We start from the raw sequence: 6,738 nt of genomic DNA on the forward strand, positions 1-6,738 counted from the left end.
CTGGACATTTATTTCCTGTGAGAGGGGTGGAGCCAAAGGCCCAGTGAGGTGGAAACTAGCTGACCTGTAAAAATTTATGAAGGCCACACCTGATCTCTGGAGCTAAACTGGTCTTGCACAAATCAAACTATATGTATGTATGTGTGTGTGTGTGTGTGTGTGTATATATATATATATATATATATAAAGAGCCAGTAGTTTTTTATATATACATTTGTTTGTTTTAAAGGAACAAACAGTTCTAACATTACGTAAGCCTATTACAGTGATTTTGTTACCAAGGAGGAAGTGACTCTCCCTGTAATGGTTTTAGTACCCATGTACAAAGCCCTAAACAACTCGGGACCAGGATACCGGAGAGAGCGCCTTCTTCTTTACCAACCTGCCCGGTCACAGAGGTCATCGGGGGGCTTGCTCCTGGTGGCTCCAGAGAGACCCGGCACCCAACTGCATTCAGTTGAATCCTCCCATTCAACTGAATGCAGCAAATAAGGAGAATAGAAGCCCCACTTCCAAAACAAACAAAAAGATGGCTGGAGTGGGGAGGAATCTACCCCCCGCCAAGGACCCTACTGCCCCAAGGGTCCTTGGCAGGGGGTGGGCCTCTCTCCCCCTCCAGCTATTTTTCAGCAGCGCGGTATTTTTTTTCGGCAGGGCAATTGCTCCATTCAGTGGCAGAGGAGTAAAGTAGAACTGCAGGCACCCTGCCCAAGACTTGCATGCACCTGCCACGTTGAAGACCCCAGAATTAAGGCCTGGAGAGGCAGGGAGTGGCAGGTTAAGGTGGGGAAGAGAGAGGCTGGTTTCTGCCTCCTCTGCGCATAATATCAACCCCTCTCAGCAACAAAGCTGCTTTGTGGCAACCCATTTGTTGTGGCCTCGTGACCCACCACCGGGTCATGACCCACAAATTGGAGATCTCTGGGTTAGAACGTGCTTATCTCTCACACGCTGAAATCTATATGGATGTGAAATGCTTAATTTTGGCTGGATCCTGCTATTAAGAGACTTGGGGTGTGTGTGTGTGTGTGTGTGTGTGTGTGTGTGTGCATGTGCATACTGCTATAATACAGCATGTACATTGAACAAAAGAGCAGCTCCGTTGGATCAAACTAAAGGTCCATCCAGTCCAGCCACTGGTGAAATCTATCCATCCGTCTATCCATGAAGACGAGTAGCTGGTAACAATGGTGCTGAGAAGATAGACTTGCTGAGGGAGGGGGACCATTCAAGGTGTCCAGCCCAAGAGCCCTCCAAAACCGGGAGCCAGCACTGACTATGTTGTACCTGTTCAAGATGAGGAGCCTGTCAGAAAAAAGACCTGGCAGCCCCTGCTTCATGACCTCAAACATGGTTGAATACACAGGGAGTCAAACCCAGACTTTCAAGAGCAAAGCACTCAAGGCCATCTGCACGGATGAAATGTGTGAATGTGGGTAAATATATACGGAACTGAACGACTTTGTTCCCCATCCCTAAGTTTCAGACTTAGTTTCAGAATCTTCCCCAGCCCTACCTGAAGAGCCTGGGGATTGAGCCTGGAACCTTCTGCATGCGAAGCACATGTTGCCTTATCTCCATTAAGCTCCAGTTTATTGGCCCATATCTAGTCCTTGGCCCATCTCCAGTCCTTCTCTGACCTTGGGGACCAGTTCAGGATTTCCACATCCTCTCTAGAATGAGATAAAGTTGTGTGCAATTAGCTGCCAGATGATTCATGCCAGAGGACAAGTTTAGAGGATGACCGCAGTTCATTGCTATGAGTGATCGAAGTTTATGTAGTACAGGTGAGCATTAAGTCTGGAGACAACTTACCATTTCCCAATTTTATTTATTTATTTATTTATTGCATTTTTATATTGCCCAATAGCTGAAGCTCTCTGGTTTTCACAACAATGAAAACCATAAAATACCAGGCAATAAAATACAGATAATAAAATACAATATAAACATTTAAAGCTACAGTATGAAAATAACCAAACAGAAGCTAGCAGCAGCCCAAACATTTAAAATACAATACCAGATAAAAACTGAAAAACTAAAATGCCAGGGAGAATAAAAAGGTCTTCACCTGGTGCCAAAACGAGCACAATGTAGGTGCCAGGCAAACCTCTCTGGGAAGCTCATTCCATAACTGGGGTGCCACAGCAGAAAAGGCCCTCTTCTTAGTAGCCACCCACCTCATTTTCTTTGGTGGGGACTCCTGGAGAAGGACCTCTGAAGCTGATCTTAGGGTCTGGTGTAAATGGGAGGAGATGATCCAATGCTTAACTGCCATTGAAAAGATGTAAACTGACCATTCTAGCCTAATCACAGAGATCTCAGAACGTAGAAAACTCTCTATAGTCCATGTAGCTCAACATTATCTACTATACCAGACTTCCCTAATCTGATGCCCTCCAGAGGTTTTGGACTTCAACACCCATTAGCCCCAGCCAGCATGGCCAATGGTCAGAAAGTATGGCAATCATCATCCAAAACATTTGGAGGGCACCGGATTGCCTCCCCTGCAGTTAGCAATCTGGCCACTGCACTTTGACCCAGCTGCAATTGCTGGACCATCTTCAAGGGCAGCCCAACATACAACACATTACAGTAGTCTAGCCTGACTGTTGCTAGGGCTTCTGTCACCATGGCCAGGTCGTCTTTGGGTGTTTACATGCTTGATATCGACTGCTGGACCACTGTGGCTGTCATAGCGGTGCAGACAATGGCATTTTGGCAGGGGCAGCTTGTCATTCCAAGGAATGCTGGGACAGGAGGACCGACTCAGCTATGTTGGTGCCCTAAGCAGTGGAGGCTAACGGCTCCAATTTCAGTGGGGCTGTGAATCCATTCTGAGTTTCAGTCAGAACCATCCAGAACTCTAAAGGAGCTACCCAAGCTGCTGCACCGGTTTGCGGGATAGCGTTCAGCACTTTGGATAGCTCCTTTAGAGTTCTGGCTGGTTCTGACTGAAGCCCAGAATGGATTCACAGCCCCACCACAATTGAAGCCACCAGGCTCCACTGGCCCTAGGCATGGTGATATTTTGGCACCCCACAGGCGGCCACTCTGCCATCCCCTTTTCTCTGCTTCCTGCTCCAGCAGCAGCGGCCACCGCCATCACGCTCCTCCCCTACTCCCCCCACCCCCAGTTGCCACTGCCACCACCCTCCTACCTGCTTCCCTCCTGGCAACCCTGCCGCCTCCCCCTCCTCCCCCTCACAGAATCATAGAATGGTAGGGTTGGAAGGGGCCTACAAGGCCATCGAGTCCAGCCCCCTGCTTAAGGCAGGAATCCAAGTCAGAGCATCCCCGACAGATGGCTGTCCAGCCTCGTCTTGAACGCCTCCAGTGTGGGAGAGCCCACCACCTCCCTAGGGAATTGGCTCCATTGTCGTATTGCTCTAACAGGAAGTTTTTCCTGATGTTCATCTGGAATCTGGCTTCCTGTCACTTGAGCCCATTATTCCGTGTCCTGCACTCTGGGATGATCGAGAAGAGATTCTGGCTTTCCTCTCTGTGACAACCTTTCAAATACTTGAAGAGCGCTTCATATCTCCCCTCAGTCTTCTCAAGGCTAAACATGCCCAGTTCTTTCAGTCTCTCTTCATAGGGCTTTGTTTCCAGGCCCCTGGCCATCTTCGTTGCCCTCCTCTGAACCCTCTCCAGTTTGTCTGCATCCTTCTTAAAATGTGGTGCCCAGAACTGGACACAGTACTCCAGATGAGGCCTACCCAGTGCTGAGTAGAGGGGAACTAGTACTTCCTGGGATTTGGAAGCTATGCTTCTATTAATGCAGCCCAAAATAGTGTTTGCCTTTTTTGCAGCCACATCACATGGTTGGCCCATTTTTGCAGCCACATCACATTGTTGGCCTTCCTCCTCCTCCCCTCTTTGCCCTTCCCCATCTCACCTGGCCACTACTACCTTCATCTCCTCCTCCTCCTCCTCCTCCTCGCCTCCACTTCTCTTTCCCTTCTTCCCTATGCATCCTCCTCTTCCCTCACACACACACACCCCGCCCACCCCTGCCTGACTGCCTCGCTCACCACCTGTGAGGGGTCCTTGTTAGTGAAGCATTCTGAGTTATGTGCTGCTGCAGATCACCTGTGCTACAGCAGCACAGGCAATCGTCAAGGCCACCTCACCCAGAATGCGTCACGAGGAAGGACCCTTCACAGCAAGGCATTTGGGCAGTTATTGCCAGCCGCTTTTCCGCAACAGAATCTTCCATAGCAGGGAAGCAGCCAGCGGGGCTTCCCAGAGAGCCTACCCCACCCCATGCCTAGCTCCGAGGGGTTTCCAGAGTTACATATCGGGGGGCGGCACTCTGGGGAGCTGTGCCAGGCGCTGTCCAGCAGCAGAGCATCTGGTGTGGCTCTCTGGAGCACTGGGCAGGCTGATGTCTCGCTCTGAGAATGCCTCAGAACTAGGGATTGGCCTGCCGCTTCAGGCACGGTCCTCCTGGCAGCAGAGGGGTGTGCAGCTGCGGCTCCTGGCTAGGGGGGCCCGCAGCGTCCCCGCCGCTGCCACCACCACACGCGGCCGCCTTCAGGGGGTCACTCGCCACCCCCAGAATTTGTGCCCAAGGCGGCCGCCCTGCTCGCCCACAAAAGAAACAGCCCCGTGCCGGGAGTTCTAGTTCAAAACAGAGGTCTGCACAGACTGACAGCAGGGCTCTCCAGGGTTTTAGAGGGGCTCTTTCCTTGCCCTGTCTGGAGACGCCAGGGACTGAACCTGCAATCCTTCTGTGTGCAAAGCAGCTGCTCTGCCACTGAGCTGGAGCGCTTCCCCTGGCAACCCACCTTGAGGCAGGTTGCTGTTCCTAGTCTCAGTACCGGCTGCTCACTGTGGAAATGCCTTCCCCAGGTCTGTAGGGCTGGCATCCACTCTCCTGAATTTTAGGCATCGGGTGAAAACACTTTGATTTGTCCGGGCCTTTAAAAAAATATGTTTATTATGTAAATAGGATGGGAACAATCATTGGCAATAATTTTAACAAGATTTTTTTTTATTAGGAAATAGCGGAGCAGGCTGTTGGATACAGAAGAGTGTATAGTTTTGATCTGATGGTTGCTAGCTAGTCTGTAAGCACAAAGCTGGCACTTTGTGAGACAGTAATCTAATAAAAATGTACCAAGTTGTTGGTAGTTTTGTGTACTGCTTTGGGGGAGTGGATTATACCCCCAGCGCTGACCCCATGATTCTTCTCGTCTTCCGTGTCGCCCACCAGGAAGGTTTCCTGACATATCTTAAGAGGCTTGCAGAGACTAACAGTGCGATCCTATATATGTCTACTCAGAACTAACACTGAGTTCACTTAGGCTTACTCCCAGGTAACTGAGAATAGGAAAGTAGACCAAACCTCTTCCCATGAAAAGCAGCCTTCTTTGAGGGTTGGAGGTGATATGGCTGAAATGTTCATTTCAGGGCCAAACCTGACATCATGTGGGGAGATGAGCAAACAGCCTCCCAACACAATATTTTCGAATTGAAAAGCGGCCATGGGAGCTCCCCTTTTGAGCAGGGTAACTGAATAGTCTTCCAATTTTATTGTTGTTGTTAAACAGAAAAGCAGCATCTGTGTGCAAGTCTGCCCAGTTTTGGAGTTCACATCTTCATGGGACTGTCACAGGCGTTACTCCCTCATCAGAGCTACTAATGAATACCACATTTTCCTAAGCCCCACATGCCAGGAATCCTTTTGGAGTGTTTCTCTCCCTGTCTGCATGTAACACCCTTAAAAAAGAAAGGAGAGCAATAGTTTTCTCCTTCTTTCCTGCAACTTCCTCCCGTTCAAACCCTTTTGCTCTGCCCTTTACAGACATTAGTCAGCGTTTTCTTATCTGCCTAGAACTATCACTTTGCTAACATGCCTGGGCTTGTTGAGGATTAGACGAGACCCGCAGGTTACGAGTGCAAAGTGTTTGATGCAAAGAATTTGAACAGGAGGATCTAAAAAAGCTTTGCCTGGGTTTAATTTTTGTTCATTTTCTGACCGAAGCATCCCCCAGAATCCCACATCCGGCTTATTTGCTTGAAATGAATTCACCAAAGTCCACAGGACAATCACCCCTTAATTAGGAGACATCCCGCTGCATGGATTCTTGTGTGTTGCATGGATACCACCAAAGAGTGATGTGCACACCAGAATGCTAGTATGCCAAGGAGTTCCAAAGGAGGAAAGGGCATCTGTACTTCTCACAGATGTGTAGAAGGAACTGCTTCATTTATTTAATACAGGGGTGCAGAACTTCTTTCAGCCTGCAGGCCGCAATCCATTTCAGAGAAGCTCTCGCAGGCCGCATTCTAGTGGTGGGCGGGGCTAAAGGTAAAAGGTGTGGAGCCAAAGGGGGAAAGGGGTGGGAACAACATATCAAAAATACCGGCTTATTTTAGCTTAAAGCTTTTACTGCCAGTAATAAAGCCTTAGGAGAGTGTTATGGCCAACTGCAGTGAACCAGAGTGAAGCCATATTGAGGCCGAGCATTATGCCTCCAATATTGCACATATTGAGCTTTCCCAGCCCCAAACTGCACATATTTTAATATGCACATTTTTAAACTCCCTTTTCTACACAGAAAAAAGGCGGCAAAATGGCAGGCACTCACTAGATGGGGTTGCAGTGAGTGCGGGAGGGCACGAGTGGGCATGAGCGAGGACAGGGGCTTGGCCAGCACAGTGTGGGGGTTGTGGGGGGCCAATGGAATCCCAGACCCAATCGGGCACCCACAACATCCCTATCAACAAGCG

This window comes from Heloderma suspectum, chromosome 12 (assembly GCF_057233095.1).
Source record: "Heloderma suspectum isolate Gila_16-S chromosome 12, 16-S_ref, whole genome shotgun sequence".
NCBI classification, from domain to species: domain Eukaryota; kingdom Metazoa; phylum Chordata; class Lepidosauria; order Squamata; family Helodermatidae; genus Heloderma; species Heloderma suspectum.